Genomic DNA, 22,138 nt, shown 5'->3' with positions numbered 1-22,138 from the left:
CTGTTCCTAAAGGCAATATCCTCTCGGTTCTGCTCACTTCATATTGCATTAGTAACTATATGCCTTCTCAGGTTTTTCTGAAGCCATCCTGCTTGTCATATATTTGTATCTTTTTTTAAAAACCCTTATCTTCCATCTTAGAATCAATACTCTGTACTGGTTCCAAGGCAGAAGAGTGGTAAGGACCTAGCAATGGGAGCTAAATGACTTGTACAAGGTCATACAGCTTGGAAGTGTAAGAGGTCACATTTGAATCAAGGACATCCCATCTTTGGGTTTGGCTCTCACTCTCAATCCACTCAGTCACCTAGCTGTCCCTTTGCTTGTCTTATTTCTTATAGCAGAATAATATTCCATCACAATCACTTTTTTTCCTAACAGCTTTTAAGATCATAGCATCTAGTTTCCTCTACCTACCATTTGTATGGATGAGGAAAATGAGTTCCAGAGAAGTTAAATGATTTGTACAGGGCCTCAAAGTCAATAGGCATTAGAAATGTGATTTGAAATCAGGCCCCTTGTATGTCTATTGTACAAAGAAATTTCCTTAAGTAAAATAGCAATCAGGAATCATAAATCAGTAAACATAGTTACTTAACATGAAAAGGTGGGAAGAGAATAATCAAGAGTGGTTAAGTTCATAACAACTTAAGGCTGGTTATACTCAAGAAAGTAAAAAAAGAATATGGGCAGGACCAAACAGCTATATGGTATTTATCATTCTAGGATTTATTCCCCCAAATCTTATGAACACTCTATATTAGTTAGATAGAAGATAGAAGACGATAGAAGATTGTCACACTCCATGAACTTCTAAACTTCAGGTTTCTGAGGCAGGCATGTTGTAGAAATACATCAGATTTAAAGGACTATCCCAATACCCCTTTACTTGCATCATCATTTAAGTAGTCCTCTTATTTGCTTATGTAAGACCAAAGTCTTATGTGCAAGTTCCTATGTAAAACAAATTTGTCTTAATTTATTTTTCCCCATTAGCTATTGAGGTGAGCTGGTCCCCTTTGCTAATTAGCCAACTTTAGCTTTGTGTTGGTCTATTAAATGCTTGAAGCTGTTGACTATACTGTTAATTATTAACCTTATTATGTCCTTCTGTTACTAAGATTTGCCGAGATTTGATAGGGGTTCAAATGATCATCAGAGAACTTCAAAAACTTCCCAGAATACCCCAAATTTTTTGATGTTCCTCAGAACTTGTGGTCTTCCAAGTATCTCTTTTGCTTTTTTCCTGTAGTATCAGTATTTGGATTAGAAATCAGAATAATGTATCTTGCTCAGTTTCATCATTTTAGCTTCGGAGCTCAGTTGGATCCAGGAAATCTAGACGTTAAAATAAAAGAAATTTAATTGAATGTGAAAACTGAAAAATAATCTTGGTTTGGTCTTGGAGGCAGCCTGACAAATATTGAATATTGGACATAAAGGGATTGGATTAAAGATTTTGGGCTACAAGGGAAATTAAGGCAATCTTTAGTACCAACAAGTTGAAATATTATTCCTAGACCACATAAGTAGTAAGTGACAGAACAAGGAATCACATACATGTCCCTAGACTTTAGCTTCAATGTTCTCACTACTGAAATATGCTGGATCCTAATTCTAATATTTATTGCCTTCATGACACAGGGCAAGTCAAGTTCACAACTAAGTGCCTCAAATAACTCTCATAGATTTACTTATTGAATCATAGACAGGTACCCTAAGGACCATGGGATCTTTTCATCTAACCTGTAGCTCAAACTTTATGTGTTGCCTTTCCTATTAAGACAGTAACTCTTTAAGGACTATACTTTGCATTAGTAACTAACCTTTCAATGCATTTTCATTCATTTGTTCATAGAATGGTTGTAGAATGTTTGCTGGACAGTTTTCTACACCAAAGAATCTGGGATGAGGATTTGAGTGTGTGATTTTTATTTTTCCCTTTTATGTCATTGGCATTTTAAAGATATAAGTTATTAATTGGTATTATAGTGCAAGACTTTCATTTCATAATTGAGGAAAATGAGGCCCATAGAGTTTAAGTGACTAGTCTGTATTACATATATGTGACAAAAGCAAGATTCAAATTCAAAGCATTCAATTCAATTCAAACTTCAAAATCAGCACTTTTTTCACTGAATATACTTTCACTTGTCTTCCTTTCATTCCTTCTGTTAAAAATGTTAATAAGCAGTCATATAAATTTAAAATGGAGAGAAAGATTTAATTTCTATATATTTTCTAAGATCAGAATTGATATAAATACTAATAAGATAATACATTTGGATCCACATCTGTAAGATTTTCCAACATATCCAGGCTGACTTTAGCACTCGAATAATATTAAATGCTCTAATGAAGGAGAATTAGCACCTGTCCTGGAATTTTAGTTCCTTTAAGTTTCTCCTAATGATTATTTTCCACTCCTATTACCTGCAGGGGCTTGTGGAACTTGAAGAGCTCAATGTAAAGAAAATAGGTCCTTCCGGACCCTCTAACTATATTATTATCAATGGAGTGTTTTGCAGGAGCAATGAAGCACCTTTAACTAGCCTGGGCTCACTGAGGATCTTACAAAGTATTTTTAAACACAGAAAGGCAGGAAATTGAAGGTAATTCACAAAGGACACAAACACATGGTACATTTTTAAGGAGATGGGAGACCAAAAGTCTCTATGCATGTTAGGCAATTTTTTCAAAGGTGTGCTTTAAATTCAATTGTGCTTGTATCTTCGAAACGGGGAGGGACCAAACTAGTTGGCCGCAGACCCTGTAATTTACAGTAGTTGTCTTTAATGAGGCCATTGAGGGAATAGGGAATGTGTGCAGACATAGGAGGCGGGAAGGGAGGAAGTGGTTGTCTAATAGAAAACAGAGCTTCTGAAAAGTGACTGGGGAAGACAGAGGAGGCAATAGTAAAAATTAGCATGCCAGCCTTTACTATTGGAAACAGCCTTTAGTCAGCAGCTTAATACCAAGTGGCAATTACTGAGCTACAATAGGTGTATTCAATTTTTGACAACCTATAACCTCTTTATAACAGACCTTTTAGAAAGCATTTGTCCTATGTCATACTATGTCACTTCACACTGGGGTGACTATTTTCACATATGACCCAATAAAAAGTGGAAGCGCCACTGTTCCTTGAAGGGTTTAATGATTTCCAGGTAATTTAAATCTTCTCCATTCCGTAGTACCAAGAACTTATTGTGTCTCTCTGTATACACATGTAATCAAATGAATAGGTCAAAGGTTATACTTAATATATTGTGACTATAAATATATATGTGTGTTTGTGTGTGTGTGTGTGTGTATGTGTGTGTGTATATACACATACAACTAAAATGTAATATGGGCTACTTTCATCCTTATAAACCCAGTGCACCTGACATAGAGGCATTCCATTTTTTAAAATTTATTTGAAATTAATATATGGTAGTCAATGGATCAATTGTTTGATCAGTCAGTTAAACCATGTCATTGGATATACAGAGAATAAGTACATGCAACATTTTTAAAGGTTAATCTCACATAAAAAAATTTAGAGACAAATGAATACCAAAAACAATAAGGAAAAGCAATAGATAACATTAGCATTCAACAATTTCCCTTATATTAATCATGTTTAGACAGATTGATAAATATAGAGATAGATACATAAACAGACAGATAGATAATCTTCTTTGATTTAAAGTACCATAATCTGGGCCAGCATTACCAAACATTGTTAGAAGCTTCCTATTTGGATCTGTCTTCTTAAAATCTATATCCCCTATGTATGTCATTCTGCACAAAGTTGCCAAAATTATATTCCTAAAGGCTACCTCTGACCATTTTATTCTCTATCTTAATCTCTAGTGTCTTTCTAATATCTTTTGAGTCAAATGCAGATTTTTCTGTTTGACATTGAAAGCCCTTTACGACCTGTTTCTAACCTACAAATTAATGAGGCCATTGAGGGAATGGGAAATGTGTGCAGCCATAGGTGGCAGGAAGGGAGGAAGTGGTTGTCTATTACTCTACCATAATCAATGTTCTAATAAAACTGATCTTCCTGTTTTTCTCACACTACATTCCATCTCCTGACTCCATCTGTGACTTTGTACAGGATATATTCATGTCTATAATACATTTATTCCCTCCCTTAAAAATTTATATATACAGCCCCTAGTTTCTTTCTAGGCTAAGCTCAAACACTATCTCCCACCTTAAGGTTTTCCTCATTCATATTCCCTCCCAGGAGCATTAGAGGGTATTCAAGCAAGAATAACTATCTGGTGTGAGGACTTACTGAGCCCTTTTCAGAATTGTTTTTCCATCTTTGTTGTTTCCATTACCCAATTCTCACTTGTGACTCCGAGAAGCCAAAGCTTGAACAGTGGCCACACACCAGAATAATCTATTAGTAGATGGGCTAAACCAGGTCAAAGGTAATTAATAGGTCTCAAATACAGCACTGAATTATTGGTATGTCTATTGAAAGCATGCAAAGACTTTCCTCCTGGTGGAATGGGCATATGAGAATAGTTTATTTCAATGGCTATGAAGTTGACAAAGTAGTAGCTGTGGAGGGCTTAGAACTTGATCAGATATCAAGATGCCAAAATCACCTACTACAAACTTGGCCATCACCAGTCATCATGACTTTCATCTTGCCACTGGACTTCTATCACTCTGGAAGAGAGTGAGGGTGATAACTGCAACTCTGCCTCACTTAAATACATTTCATGTATAAGTCAACATATAACCCTGCATTGTCATTAGTCCTCTTTGAAAACAAAGGGCAGAACAGAAGAATATGTATATAAAACCAAACTGCCTTGATTGAGCAAGAAATAGAATACTTAAATAAACTCATCTTAGAAAAAGAAATAGAACAAGTCATAAATGAACTTCCTAAGGGGAAAAAAAAAGCATCAGGACCAAATGGATTTACAAGTGAATTCTATCAGACCCTTAAGGATTAACTAAGTCCAATACTAAACAAATTATTTGAAATATCAGATAAAGAATGCATTCTGTCAAGTTCCTTTTATGAAACAAATATGATTATGATACCTAAACCAGGAGGAGTAAAAACAGAGAAAGAAAATCTCACTAATGAATATGGATGGATCAAAAAATCTTAAAATATTAGCTAGGAGATTACAACAATGTATCACAAAACAATACATTGTATCCAAATAAATGTCATTTGTACCAAGAATGTAAGAATGGTTTAATAAAAGGAAACATTAATTTCAATAGAAAAAGTAACTAAAATCTTATGATTTTATCAGTAGATGAAAACTCTTTTACAAAATACAACAATAATTCTTATTAAAAACACTGGAAAACATAGGTGTAATGGATTTTTTTAAATGATAAGAATCAGCTACCTAAAGCCAAGCAAGTAGAATCTTTAATAACCAGAAGCTAGAAGTCTTCTTAAGAACAGGAGTGAAACAAGGATGCCTATTATCAAAATATTATTTAACAGTATTAGAAATGCTAGCAATAAAAGAAGAAACAAATTAAAGGAATCAGAATGATTAAATGGTATATAATACTATCTCTGTCTGCAGATGACATTATGGTATAAATTAAAAACCTTGAAATTGAACTAAAAAGTTGGTTGAAATTATCAATAATTTCAACAAAGTAATAGGAGATGTAAATCCACATAAATAATTAGCATTTTACATATTGCTGAAAAAGTCCTGCAAGAAGAGAGAGACATTCCATTTTAAATATATACAGATAGAATAAAATACCTGAGAGTATACCTGCAAAAACAAATACAGGAATTACATGAACATCATTGTAAAATACTTTTACACAAATAAAGTCAGATCTAAATAATTGGAGAAATGTTTATTGTTCATGGAGTGGGCAGAGATAATATAATTAAAATGAGAGTCCTACCTAAACTAATCTACTTATTCAAATCCATCCCAATTAAATTACCAAAAATATTTTATCAGGTTAGAAAAAATAAAATCCATTTGGAAGAATAAGAGATAATAATATCAAAGCTATTAATGGGGGAAATTGCTATGGAAAGAGGTCTAACAGGATCAGGTTTTAATTTATACTATAGAGCAGTAATTATCAAAACTATCTAGTCTTGAGAAAGGTTTATCAGTAGAACAAAACAGACATAAACAAACAGCAGTAAAAGAATATAGTAATCTTGCATTTGATGAAATCATAGATCTAGGTTTTTGGGATAAGAAATCACATTTGGTAAAAATTGTGGGGATACCTGGAAAGTACTTTGGTAGGGACTATGTATAAACCACTATCCCACCATTCACTAAGATAAGATGAATACATGATCTAGATATAAAAGGAGATCTTATAAATATTTTAGAAAAGCAGGGAACATACAACTTATCAAATCCATAGATAGGAGAGGAATTTATTAGTCAACCAGAGATGGAGAGCATTATGAAATATAAAATGGTCAATTTTTAGTAGATTAAATTGAAAAGTTTTTGTACAAATAAAACAAATACTGCTATTATTAGAAGGAAAGCAGAAAATTGGGGAAATTTTTATATATAGCATTTCAGAAGTCTCATATCTAAAATATATAGAAAACTTTGTCAAATTTATAAAAATTAAAGTCATTCTCCAATTGATAAATGGGTAAAAGAATAAACAGACAGTTTTGAGACAGGTAAATTAAGTCATTTATAGGTATGTGATAATGGGCTCTAAATCACTAATCCATATTGATTGGAGAAATGAAAACCCAAACAACCCTGGGACATTACCTCATGCTTAGCAGCCAAAGGGCAAGGGGATGGGTGTTAGGGAAGATGTTGAAAAGTGATGGCATTTGTGTACTTTTGGTAGTATGCTGAACCGATCCAACCATTTTCGAGAGCAATTTGGAATTACACTCAAAGTTATAGAACTATCTATGTATGTCCTCCATTGATGGTTCAGTTTCCTGGGGAATCAGGGAAGGAGGAAGGGAACCCATTTTTTTCTGGAATATTGCCAGCTCTCTGTGGTGGCAGAGAATTGAAGCTGAGGGGTGGCCATCATCTGGGGAAAGATTGAACAAGTTTTGGGAAATGATTATGATAGAGTACTATTGCACTGTAGGAAACAAAGAACATAGTGCCTGTGAAGAAAAAAAAAACCTTGGAAAGACAGGAGATTATAAATAGTGAGATGAGTAGAACCTAAAGAATATAATACACAGCTAAAGAATTAATGTTGGAAAATAAATGGTGAATATTACCTCCAGAGAGTAAATTGAAAGGTGACCAAAAAGACAATTTATATTTACATGTTGGTATCCCTGATGATGTCATTTGTGATGTGGGGAGGGTGGAGAAGGACTGGAATACTTATAAACTATATTTATTATGTAGTTATGAAGGAAAATAAAATATATAGGATATTTGTCGCTTCATTTGTGTACGATCTTCTTTTTCTTTTCATATAGAAATGCTTATTTTCTTTGGTTTGTAAAATTTGTAATAAAAAATAACCCTAACAAAAAGGGAACAAAGGACAACCCCCTCCCAGCTTCTTTTATCTTCAAATAAAATTAGCTTGCATTTATTTTAAATTTGTTTGTGCACAATTTCCCCCCTATAGAATGTAAAGTTATTGAAGGAAGATACAATTTCTCTCTTTCTTTCTTTTTTTGCCTTTGTATCCCTGAGGCAATCTCAGTACCTAACACTTATTAGGTGCTAAGTAAATGATTATCATTTACAAGTTAATATACTAGTTTGCCTTCAAATCAGATTTTCCCCATCATGGATTTAATATATCATAGGTCCACATAATAAATTAAATGAGAATTTTGGGGGAGACTTGCAGAAGCTTCAGATGACACATGAAGGTCAGCAGATGAAGCAAAAAAATTTAGAAGCTCAGAAATGAATAAAGTATAAGTCATCATTTAGTGCTATAAATATAAACAATTTTTAAGTTAAAAAAAAGTTAAAAGTTAAAGACAAACTTGCAAAAAAGACAAACAAGCCAAAAAACATGAAAGCCAGCAGATGACACACAAAGTCTAGAAAAACAGATATTATCTTTAAAAGCTTAGTAGCTCATGAATCCATATAGGGTGTAGATACCTAATAAGAGAAAAAAATATTAAAAAGAGCAGATTTCTTCTATGATACAAAGGAACGGCCAACAAATTTACATGAATTTTCCAGACCACAGGGGTACCATGTGCCTTATCCACATAATATGGAAGGGATACCTTCATTTTCAAGTAATCACCTATTCAACAAGCATGTGTTAAGTACCTATAAATTCCAGACACACTGCTAGGTGCTAAGGAAAACATAATCCCTCTTGAGAAACTTAGAATAGATGAGCCAGCATACATATTTTTACTTCTACTGGTCAGGAAATAAACAAAGAAGCCTGAAATAATTTGTTTCACTTCTCTCCAAAATTGGTGGAGTTTTGCAGAAGTTCAACTCATATTGCTCACAAATATCATTTCATTCCAAGATCATCAAACCATTTTAATGTTGCTGACCTTTGAAAATTCTTCAGTGCATGTTGTTTAGTAAACTCCATTAAGGTATCAGGAAAGCCAGAACACAATATGGTGTGACAATTCAGATACTTCCATAGAAAACTCTAACCACCACTACTTTGTGGCCCTTCCAACCAGCAATTCTCTACACATTTTAGACCAATAGTCAACACTGTACAACAAGACCTCTTGTTTGATTATTGTGGGAATTCCCTCCAAATTTTAAACATCTCTAACTTGTAATTTTAGAGGACTGTCTGGAAGGCAGAGAGGTTATATGATTTGCCCACAGTCATAAGAGAGTGAGATTTGAAACCACTAATCACTGATAGGCAGTTTGATGTATAGAAAGAAAACTGGCCTTGGAATCCTTATACCTGTATTCCCTTCTTATTTTTGTCACCTATTCCCTAGGTGACCTTGGGCATATAACTTCACTGGTTATAATACTCTAAGTTGTAGAGAATGTGTAGCCCTAAGTTTATAGGAGTTTCCTCATGCAGAACATTCCTGCATGAAATCATAGGTTTAATTTCTATCTCTTGTTACTGACTCCAATCTCAATATAATTTACATTATAAATTATAAATTCATATAAATAATATATAAAATAAATAAATATAAATTACTCTAAGTCATTCGGTCTCTCTCCTATCTTCACGAGAGAGACAAAAAGTGAGAATACCATCTTTGCCAAGGGCTTCGTATTTTATTTTATTTTTTCTCTCTTTTTAAAAATTTATTTATTTATTTAATCAATTTAGAATACTATTCCTTGGTTACAAGAATCATATTCTTTCCTTCCCTTCCCTCTCCCAAACCTTCCTATAGCTGACGTGCAGTTCCACTGGGTTTTACATGTGCCTTTGATCAGAACCTATTTCGATGTTGTTGATGTTTGCACTAGGATGTTCATTTAGAGTCTACATCCCCAATCATATCCCCTTGACCCATGTAATCAAGCAGTTGTTTCTACTCCCACAGTTTTTCCTCTGAATGTGGATAGTGTTCTTTCTCATAGATCCCTCCAAGTTGTTCAGGATCACTGCATTGCCACTAATGGAGAAGTCCATTACATTCGATTGTATCACAGTGTATCAGTCTCTGTGTACAATATTCTCCTGGTTCTGCTCCTTTCACTCTGCATCAGTTCCTGGAGGTCCTTCCAGTTCACACAGAATTCTTCCAGTTCATTATTCCTGTGAATACAATAGTATTCCATCACCAACATATACCACAGTTTGTTCAGCCATTCCACAATTGAAGGGCAGCCCCTCATTTTCCAATTTTTTGCCACCACAAAGAGCGCAGCTATGAATATTCTTGTACAATTCTTTTGCTCTATTATCTCTTTGGGGTACAGACCCAGCAGTGCTATGGCTGGATCAAAGGGTAGACAGTCTTTTACCATTCTTTGGGCATAGTTCCAAATTGCTCTCCAGAATGGTTGGATCAATTCACAACTCCACCAGCAATGAATTAATATCCTGACTTTGCCACATCCCCTCCAGCATTTATTACTTTCCATAGCTGTCATGTTAGCCAATCTGCTAGGTGTGAGGTGATACCTCAGTTGTTTTGATTCGAATCTCTCTGATTATAAGAGATTTAGAACACTTTTTCATGTGCTTATTAATAGTTTTGATTTCTTTAATTGAAAATTGCTTATTCATGTCCCTTGCTCATTTTTCTATTGGAGAATGCGTTGATTTTTTTTGTACAATTGATTTAGCTCTTTATAAATTTGAGTAATTTGATCTTTATCAGAAGTTTTTGTTATGAAGATTGTTTCCCAATTTGTTGCTTCCCTTTTAATTTTGGTTTCTTTGATTGTATTTGCACAAAAAACTTTTTAATTTGATGAAATCAAGATTATTTATTTTATATTTTGTGATTTTTTCTTGTTCTTGCTTGGTTTTAAAATCTATCCTTTCCCAAAGATCTGACATGTATACTATTCTATATTCACCTAATTTATTATAGTTTCTTTTTTTTAATGTTTAAATCATTCACTCATTCTGAGTTTATCTTGGTGTAGGGTGTGAGATGTTGATCCAAACCTAATCTCTCCCATACTGTCTCCAATTTTCCCAGCAGTTTTTATCAAAGAGTGAATTTTGGACCCAAAAGCTGGGATCTTGGAACATATCATAGACTGTCTTGCTGAGGTCACTTACCCCAAGTCTATTCCACTGATCCTCCTGTCTATCTCTTAGCCAGTACCATATTGTTTTAATGACCACTGCTTTATAGTACAGTTTGAGATCTGGGACTGCAAGGCTACCTTCCTACACTTTTTTTTTTCATGATTTCCCTGGATATCCTTGATCTTTTGTTTTTCCAAATGAACTTTGCTATGTTTTTTTCCTAATTCAGTAAAAAAGGTTCTTGGTAGTCCAATGGGTATGGCATTAAATAAGTAAATTAATTTAGGTAGGAGTGTCATTTTTATTATGTTACCTTGTCCTACCCATGAGCAACTGATGTTTTTCCAGTTGTTTAGATATAGTTTTAATTGTGTGGAGAGTGCTCTGTAGTTGTGTTCATATAGTTCCTGTGTTTGTCTCGACAAATAGATTCCTATGTATTTTATATTGTCTAGGGTGATTTTAAGGGAATTTCCCTTTCTAATTCTTGCTGCTGAGATGTGTTGAAATATAAGGAAATGCTGATGACTTATGTGGGTTTAATTTGTATCCTGAAACTTTGCTAAAGTTGCTTATTATTTTGACTAGATTTTAGTTGATTTTCTAGGATTCCTTAAGTAGACCATCATATCATCTCCAAAGAGTTATAGCTTGGTCTCTCCATTGCCAATTTTATTTATTCATTCATTTATTTGTTTGTTTGTTTGTTTATTTTTGTCTCAATGAATTTGCATTTTATTTTATTTAAATATTTTAAATTAATTTATTTAGTCAATTTAGAACATTATTCCCTCCCTCCCCTTCCCCCACCCTTCCCACAGCCAATGCACAATTTAATTGGGTATTACACGTGTCCTTGATCAGAACCTGTTTCGATGTTGTTGGTGTTTGCATTAGGATGTTTATTTAACGTCTAAATCCCAAGTCATATCCCCTTGACCCATGTATTCAAGCAGTTGTTTTTCTTCCGTGTTTCTATCCCACAGTTTTTCCTCTGAATGTGGATAGTTTTTTTCTCATGTATTCCTCTAAGTTGTTTGGGATCACTGCATTGCCACTAATAGAGAAGTCCATTACATTCGATTGTGCTGCAGCATATCAGTCTCTGTGTACAGTCTTCCCCTGGTTCTGCTCCTCTCACTCTGCATCAATTCCTGGAGGTCATTCCAATTCCCATGGAATTCTTCCACTTTATTATTCCTTTGAGCACCAACATATACCATTATATATATATATATATATATATATATATATATGTATGTATATTCCATCACCAACATATACCACAATTCACAATTCGTTCAGCCATTCCCCAATTGAAGGGAGTCCCCTCATTTTCCAATTTTTTTGCCACCACAAAGAGTGTAGCTATAAATATTCTTGTACAAGTCTTTTTCCTTATTATCTCTTTGGGGCACAAACCCAGCAGTGGTATGGCTGGATCAACAGGCAGACGGTCTTTTAGTGACCTTTAGGCATAGTTCCAAATTGCCCTCCAGAATGGTTGGATCAATTCACAACTCCACTAGCTCACTGCCTATTTTAATACCTTCAATTTCTTTTTATTCTCTAATTGCTACTGCTAATGTTTCTAATACAATGTTAGATAATAGAGGTGATAATGGGAATCCTTGTTTCACTCCTGATCTTATTGGGAAGGCTTCTAGATTATCCCCATTGTAGATGATGTTTGCTGATGGGTTTAGATATATTCTGTTTATTATTTTAGGAAAGGCCCTTCTATTCCTATGCTTTCTAGTGTTTTCAATAGGAATGAGTGTTGTATTTTGTCAAAGGCTTTTTCTGCATCTTTTGAGATAATCATGTGATTTTTGTCAGTTTGCTGGTTAATATGGTCACTTATGCGGATGGTTTTTCCTAATACTGAACCATCCTTACATTCCTGCTATAAATCCTACCTAGTCATAGTGAATAACCCTCATGATCACTTGCTGGAATCATTTTGCTAGTATTCTATTTAAGATTTTTGCATCTATATTCATTAAGGAGATTTGTCCATAGCTTTCTTTCTCTATTTTTGACCTGGCTTTGGAATCAGTACCATATATGTGTCATAAAAAGGAATTTGGTAGAGCTCCTTCTTTGCTTATTCTGTCAAATAGTTTGTATAATATTGGGATTAGTTGTTTTTTGAATGTCTGATAGAATTCATTTGTGAATTCATCTGGACCTGAGGATTTTTTTCTTAGGTAGTTATTTGATGGCTTGTTCAATTTCTTTTTCTGATATGGGGTTGATTAGGTATTCTATTTCTTCCTCTGTTAGTCTAGGCAATTTATATTTTTGTAACTATTCATCCATATCACCTAGATTGCTATATTTATTGCCATATAATAGGGCACAATAATTTTTAATGATTACCTTAATTTCCTCTTCATTAGAGGTGAGATCTTTCTTTTCATCTTGGATACTGAAGATTTGTTTTTCTTCTTTTCTTTTTTTTAATTAGATTAACCAGTATTGTTTTATTTTATTCTGTTTTATTTTTTTCAAAATACCAGCTTCTGATCTTATTTATTAAATCAATAGTTCTTTCACTTTCAGTTTTAATAATTTCTCCTTTGATTTTTAGGATCTCTAATTTAATCATCATCTGAGGATTTTTAATTTGTTCACTTTCTAGTTTTTTAATTTGCATGCCCAATTCATTGACTTCTGCCCTCCCTAATTTGTTAATATATGAAATCAAGTATATATGTTTCCCCCTGAGTACTGCTTTGACTTCATACCATAGATTTTGAAAGGATGTTCATCATTGTCATTTTCTTCAATGAAATTATTAATTTTTTCTATGATTTGTTCTTTAACTAACTGATTTTGGAGAATTGTATTGTTTAATTTCTAATTAATTTTTGATTTGCCTCTCCATGTAAACTTAGTAATTATTATTTTCATTGCATTGTAGTCTGAAATGGTTGCATTTATTATTACTGCTCTTTTGCACTTGTTTGCAATGTTTTTATGCCCTAGTATATGGTCAATCTTTGTGAATGTACTATGTACTGCTGAGAAGGTGTATTTCTTTTTGTCCCTATTTATTTTTCTCCACCTATGTACTATCTCTAATTCTTCTAAGATTGCATTCATTTCTCTTACCTCTTTCTTATTTATTTTTTCATTCAATTTATCTAGTTCTGATAGAAGAAGATTCATGTATCCCACTAGTACAGTTTTTCTATTTCATTTTTGAGCTCTACTAGTTTCTCTTTTAGAAATTTGGATGCTATGCCATTTGGTGCATACATGTTGAGTACTGACATTTCCTCATTGCCTATTTTGCCTTTTATCATGATGTAATTACCTTCTCTATCTCTTTTGACTAGATCTGTTTTAACTTTGGCTTTGACAGATATCATGATTGTGACTCCTGCCTTCTTTTTTATCAGTTGATGCCCAATAAATAAATTTGGCTCTATCCTCTTACCTTCCTCATGTGTTTTTCTTATAGATAGCATATGGTAGGGTTTTGGTTTCTAATCCACTCTGCTATTTGCTTGCATTTTGGGGTGAGTTTATTCCATTCACATTCAGAGTTATGATTACCAGTTTTGTATTTCCTAGCATTTTCATTTCTACTCCTAATCCTGTCTTTTCTTATTTCACCATTTCCTTCTACACCAAATTTTTGTTTTTAATCAGTCCCCCTAATTCCCAACCTTTTTTATTTCCCTTTCTACCTTCCCCTTCCTTCTTATCCCCCTCTTATTTGCTTTACAGTCTTTTAGAGTTCATTATTTTAAATGAGTGGACATAGCTTTAGTGAGAGTGCCATCACTGGTTTCTTTCAAGAGGGTGACCAGTTTATCCACTTCCATTGGAATAGCATTAGAGAAATAGTAAAAGCAAAAGTAGGCACTACTGCTTTATTTCCAGGCTGCCAAATGTAAAGGGGAAAGATTTGCAATAAAATATTAATCCTTAAAAATCTTCTTCCTTCAGGGATCCCAACATGATTTTCTCTTATCTTCAAGTTCCATTTGGGTAGAGGGGGTAAAATTGCATTGGAATTTGATATAAAAGTTAGTAGCCCTTATCACAAGAGAACAGTACTCATGGCATTTCTAGAAATGATTGCAAACTGTTCCTTTGGTAGCAGCAAAGGTCTGTTCCTTCTGACCATGTGGTCTCTGATCTGTAACACTGTCCTACATTACTCACTGGGGCCTTTCAGAGGTGACTGCTGGCACAAGGCCCATGTGTTCACTGGAAATGGTTCAGTAAAGAAAGTCAGTGTTAATTCTGAGACTAAATCAGCCAACCCTGCCCTGATGAAATGAAGATAAGAGGATAGGACAAGAAAGAGGAAAATAGACAAAGACAATGTTTAAACAAAGATATCAGGAAATAGAAATAAATTAGATTTGGAATCCCTAGAAAACATGAGAAAAAAATAAGGAAAAAATGGGAATAATTCATTAGAGATCTGACTCTTATTTTAAGACTTTACTACTTTTAGGTTATAGAACAACCTAAGTTCACTGTCAAGTAATTTAACAAATTGAGCAAGTGAATAAATGAATGAATATTTGGTAAAATAAAATAAAAACAATATATATATGTACATATATATAATATGCATAAGCTTTATAATAGTTTTTATTCAGTTGGTTCATACATTTCCAATTCTCTGTGATTCTATTAGGGGTTTTCTTGGCAAAGATACTGGAGTGGTTCACCATTTCCTTCTCCAGTTTATTTTACAGATAAAAAAATGTGGCAAACAGTGTTAAGTGACTTTCCTAGGGTCACACAGAAAGTAAGTGTCTAAAGTTTGATTAAGGAAGATGAGATTTCAGGTCTGTGATTCAATCCACTCTGCCACCTAGAAGCCCAATAATTATATAATTATGCACATGCACACAGATGTATGTAAATATATACATACATATGCCAATATATGTACATATTTATAATATATGCATGTATTATATGTGTGTTCACACATATATATTTCTTGCTAGATGCCAAGCACTTTGCAAATCACAAGGACAACGAGTACAATCATAAAGAAACTGATAGATGTGACAAAGTTATTATTGATTTGCTAAGAGAATGCGAGAACTGGAAAATGAGGAGGAGAAGTGTCACCTTCAAATTGTCAGGACAAGTGACAAGATTGCTAACTAAGATAGCATGTGAAACAGAGTTGGTGAAAAATAGAAAAAGTTTTTTGTGTCACAACCACCATTAAGAATTACTTAAGGACCAAAGTAAGTGTTTTGGAAATAAAAATAGGTAAGTCCTCTCCTCCATAGTTTAGAGGGTGCAGCTGCAGAACAAACTGTATTTTCCAAAGAACTAGAGCCTGAATATATGTGAGTTTTGGGGTGGAAGAGGAGAAGATAACTAGAATTGCTCTGTTACTTTTCTTAGTGTCCTATAGAAATTAAGGAGATGCTGCTTACTTTAGGTAAATAAATATGAGGTCACTTTAAATGAAAGAGAAAGTCATCTTTTCATAATAGGGGTACTAGGAATGCCAAGAATATCTCAGCTCAGAATAAATATTTCCAAATTAAGGAGGTCCCATTCTGCACTAAGCACTAAATGAGACCTTGTTTCTAAGCATTAGTTTTTCCTTTAATTTTCTATGGAATGATCTTCCATATAATTCATTTAAAAAGTTTATTTTGTTGAAAGTCACATTGTTTCATAATTAATGTTTTAAAAAGCAGGATTGCATAAGGGCTTTTGTGTAGCATGGTTAATGTATGATAGTCAATTAATGTTTCTTTAGAATTTACAATAAGTTATCGGACTGGCAACTCTAATAATATGTACACATCAATTTTTCATTATTTATAGGCTATTAGATATGGAAATTATTTTTTTCAGTAATTAACTGGAATTTTAAAGCTTTTATTAAGTTTAACTAATATGCTTAAGAAAATTGTTTTTCCTCCACTTAAACTTCAAAAAAAATAAGTTAATAGTTTTATTTTTGGGAAATGTATTAACAAAACAGAATTAGATATTATTGTGGTTGCAAAGAAAGGTTATAAGGTAATAGCAAAGCAAATATTTTATCATCATCATCATCTCTGTATTCTGTGTAGTGTGAAACACTTCTAAGTAATAATGATCCTCAAATGATAAATAATTCCACTGTATCAATGTCATTGACTGGTGGGCTACGCATTGTTTATGTGAGAATAAACTATATAGAAATTCATTTGACTTGACATTTTAAGAGAGTTACTTTCAGCTACTGAATATAAGGATCAACATAATCAAGCTTCATTGAGTAAGTTTATAGTACCATGTTAAGTCATGCCAAAACATTAAAAAAACTGAAAAACAAATACTTCATATATGCTATGTTAGGGACAGTTATCATAAGATAGCACATTTACATGAAAGAAGAGGCAAATAATAGCCTCTAAAACTTTTTTTTTCCTTATCTATGTTTTTGTTTTTCCATGGTTGTTTTGGAAAAGAAATAATGACATGACAGGATAATGTCTTGATTTATGTGTGAAATGGATATAAGGGAGACAGAGTTGCACCAAGTCATCAGTCACATTCTCTCTTCCAGTGTCATAGAAGTCAAGACAAAAGTCAAGATGGCTGGTGATGGTCCAGAATGTAGTGGATAATGTTGGCATCTTTGATGTCAGACCAAACTTTAAACACTTCACAGCAAGTGCTATAGCCACTTTCATGGTTATTAGCAAAAATTATTCTCATAGTCCCATTCTGCCAGTGGAAGTCTCCATATGCTTGTGATAGATACCCTCCTAGCTCATCAATGGATTTAAGATATATTGGTTATCGTTAATCTGGTTTAGCCCATTTGCTAAGATAGTTTTTATCCGGGTGTCATCACTGGGCATGCTATAGCTTTTTAGAGCCATAGGTGTGAAAAAAGATGGTAGGTGGACCCTAAAGGAAGAATACAGCCCTGCAAATGGTTCAGTGAGATCTCCCACCAGGGATATTAGTCTTCCCTTAACACCCTGTACATCCCTCTTTATCCCTAAAAATGAGGGAAAGGAAAATAACTTATCCAAATTATATTTTAATGACCTTAGCTCTAAAATTCTGATATTCCCTGAAAAACAAAACAAAACAAGGAAAAAACTATCTAAACTGTTCCTCAACTCTTTGACCAACCAAACTTTACCTGTTGTCAAATCGATTCTAAATCATTTAATACAGTAAAACTAAAGAGGGTGGTAGTGTCATAGTGCTTTAGAAAGGGAACTAGATATAGTCAAGAAACATGAGTTTAAATCTCCATTTTGCCAGTTAGCATCCAGGTAACATTTGAAAAAATTATTTCATCTCTCTGGGCCTCAGGTCCTTTTTTTGTAAAATTAGAGGATTAGACTTGATAATCAGGGTTCTTTCCTCTGTCTAAATTTATGTAGCTAATGATAAAATATAGCTGTGTTGGTCAGTGACTAGGGATGACTACAGAAAACTGATAACAGAGTATAAATCATGCCCCTTAGCACAGAATGAGATAGACATTTTCAGATATGGCCAATGTGTAAATATGAATTGCTTTACTATGATTCTTGGTTACTAAAGAAGGTTTGTTTGTTTAGAAGGATAGACTTACAGGTGGAAATAGGGGAGAAATAATAGTGATAAAAAAGAAAAGTATCCAAAGAAGTAAACTATAAGAAAATTAGGCAAACACAGAATAGTATACATGTCAGACCTTTGGGAAGGGAGAGGCTTTAAAACCAAGCAAGACTTAGAAAGAGTCACAAAATGCAAAATAAATAATCTGGAATACATCAAATTAAAAAGTTTGTATACAAACAAAACCAATGTAACTAAAATCAGAAGGGAAACAACAAATTAGGAAACAATCTTCATAAAAACCTCTGACAAAGGTTTAATTACTCAAATTTACAAAGAGCTACATCAATTGTACAAAAAATCAAGCCATTCTCCAATTGATAAATGGGCAAGGGACATGAATAGGCAGTTCTCAGCCAAAGAAATCAAAACTATTAATAAGCACATGAAAAAGTGTTCTACATCTCTTATAATCAGAGAGATGCAAATCAAAACAACTCTGAGGTATCACCTCACATTTAGCAGATTAGCTAACATGACAGCAAAGGAAAGTAATGAATGATGGAGGGGATGTGGCAAAGTAGGGACATTAATTCATTGCTGGTGGAGTTGTGAATTGATCCAACCATTCTGGAGAGCAATTTGGAACTATGCCCAAAGGGTGGTAAAAGACTGTCTTCCCTTTGATCCAACCATGGCACTGCTGGGTTTGTACCCCAAAGAGACAATAAGTAAAAAGACTTGTTCAAGAATATTCATAGCTGCGCTCTTTGTGGTGGCCAAAAATTGGAAAATGAGGGGATGCCCTTCAATTGGGGAATGGCTGAACAAATTGTGGTATATGTTGGTGATGGAATACTATTGTGCTAAAAGGAATAATAAAGTAGAGGAATTCCATGGAGACTGGAACAACCTCCAATAAGTGATGCAGAGCAAAAGAAGCAGAACCGGGAAAACATTATACACAGAGACCGATACACTGTGGTTCAATCGAAGGTAATGGACTTTTCCATTAGTGTCAACGCAATGTCCCTGAACAATCTGCAGGGACGTAAAAAACAATATCCACAAGCAGAGGATAAACTGTGGGAGTAAAAACACTGAGGTAAAGCAACTGCTTGACTACAGGGGTGAAGGGGATATGACTGTGGAGAGACTCTAAATGAACACTCTAATGCAAATACCAACAACATGGAAATGGGTTCGAACCAAGAACACATGTGATATCCAGTGGAATCATGTGTCAGCTATGAGAGAGGTGGTGGGAAGGGGGTGGGGGGAGGAAAAGAAAATGATCTTTGTTTCCAATGAGTAATGTTTGGAAATGACCAAATAAAATAATGTTTAAAGTAAAAAAAGAAAAAAGAAAAGTATCAATGAAACATTTAAAAATACACAGAAGACAGAAGAAGGAAATCCAGAAGGGACATAAACATTGGCATAGCTGATAAGCCATTGTTAAAATTGGTATGTTCCTTATGAATAAGCTGAATGTATTAGATGTATGGTTCATATATTAGTCTTTTTATGTTCCTTTTTGTACATGGAAGTGTTCATATTTTTCAAAATTGCTAAATTTACAATTAGAAAAAGAAAGAAATTTAAAATTAAAAAAAGTAAAGAAAAGCTCGTTTTGTGACCACTCCAATTAAATACATTAATAAGAAAATTTCCATCTACACTTCTTAGGGAGAGATTAACAAAAGACTTGAGAAAAGGTCAACAGGTGAATCTTTTCAACCTTATCCAGATGGAGATGACAGTTTATGGATGACAAAATTAAGATCTTTCTTTCCTAAAAGTAATCTAGTATGATGACCTCAACCAGTTTTTGATTGTTCATTTGCACCTCAGTCTCTCTAAGTCTTCTTACCTCTAAGCTCCTATGTTGCTGATGTTCTGTTTCTTGCCTCTGCTTCATCCCAAATCCTGGTGTTTGTATTTCCAACCCCAATTACCTCCTGATCACTTCCTTGTTACTTGGTCTGGTTTGATCCCCAATTAACTTAATCAAAAAAGCCCACTCAGAGGCATTAGGGAGCTTTTTCTCAACCCAGGATACCTATTTAGGAACTTACCTATAAAAATGTAATTGAACAACATTTTAACTCATGCAGAAGGAAATAGATATTTATTTAATGTCTACCATGTGTCAGATATTGTGCTAAATATTTTATAATATTATTTCATCTCACCCTCACAACATCCTTGAATGGTAGGTTCTATTAAACTCATTTTAGAGTTAAAAATTGAGGCAAAGTTTAAATAACTTCTTCAGAGTTAACATGGCTAGCAAGTGTCTGAGATAGGATTTGAACTTAGTTTTTGTTTGTTTGTTTTTTTAACTCTAAGGCCAGAACTCTATAACTATCTCTAGGCAATGGTTTTATCCTGAGTACAGGTCATTTACCTACTATGTCACAACCATGTTCCTTGTCCTTTTCCTTCTGTGTCTTTATTTCAAATTCTATTCTTATATCTTTCCTCTATCTCTTTTATATCCAGTGATCATAGATTTAAATCTGGAAAGTATCTACAATAATCTAATCTAATCTTTCATTTTATTTTTAGCATCTAAGCTATGGGAATTCCATATGAGTATTCCAGAACTTGCCAGACTACATCTGCTTCTCAGAGTTCTAGCATATGCTAAGGGGCATGCCTCTTCTCAAATACTAACTGTTTAAACCCTTACTAATTTGGTTATATCAATTGTCAGGTATAAATGACAAGCCTCCTCCTTCAACCTAAGCACTTTACATCTATTTGCTTTGAGAAATGGATATTCACTTCAAAGATATAGCAATAAAAGAAGTACAAACATTTCCTCTCCTCTCCTCAATTTTCTCCTATTCCAACTGGGTCTTTGTGGAGAGTGGGCTCACTCTTGACATATTTTCTACATAACATTCATCCCACCAAGGTTTTGTTCAGATTTGGCATTGTCTCATCATTGTTGGGTTGAATCAAGAAAGGCGCTGCCAAAGCTCACTCCTTGCTACTGAAATTATTAATGCTATGTTGCTTGCAAAACTTGGTCTAAAAATTGGTCTTCCAGAATCATGGAGGGCTCACTCTCCCAACCTTTTGAAACTAAAAAGGTAGAAGTCTCCACATTGATCTCTTTTACCTGGGGAGAGGAGAAGAAATACTGAGGCAGAAAAAGACTCATTTTTCACTTTCATGGAATCACCTGGCCTGTGGAGAGAAGGTTCTTGACCTCCTCCTTTGGAGTATTAGCACTCACCAGAATCCATGAGCCAAGGATTCAAGCCATCAGAGTGAAACTAGAGAAGAAAAGAATGGCTGAGGTCATTACTGCCTTCTTACAAGTACTTCCATTACTGGTTACACAAGCAGTTGAAAAATGATGGTGCTAACCATGAGGTTAGCAGGCCAGAACCAGTTATAGAATATCTAAGAGAGATAAAAGATCTCCCTAAGAAATTCCTATTAAATGTCATAACTCATCCAGAAACAGACTTTTTAGTTTCTCTCACTCACACATGGAGAATTTAAATCAGCTGAGTTCATTGGCTTACTCTGTGCATGTACCAATCCTCCATAAATATATATATATATATATATATACATATATATATATATAAAATAAAGTCAGAGATGAACATATTCTATGTATAGAAAATTAAGTGGTATAGTGTGTTAGACTTGAAGTCGGAAAGATCTAAGTTCAAATCCCATCTCAGATATTTACTAATTCTGAGAGTGTTTGAAAGACTTAAACTCTAAGCCTCAGTTCCCTCATCTATAAAATGACACTAGTTATAATAGTTAACTTATAAGGTTTTTGTGAAGATCACATGAGATAATATATGTATAGTATTTTACAAAACTTAAAGTCATATGTAAATGCTACTTGGAGCAACCAGGTGGCACAGAGGCTAGAGTATTAGCCTTGGAATCAGGAAGACTTAGC

This window comes from Monodelphis domestica, chromosome 1 (genome assembly GCF_027887165.1).
Source record: "Monodelphis domestica isolate mMonDom1 chromosome 1, mMonDom1.pri, whole genome shotgun sequence".
Classification (NCBI taxonomy): Eukaryota; Metazoa; Chordata; class Mammalia; order Didelphimorphia; family Didelphidae; genus Monodelphis; species Monodelphis domestica.
Note: the sequence above shows the minus strand (reverse complement) of the source record.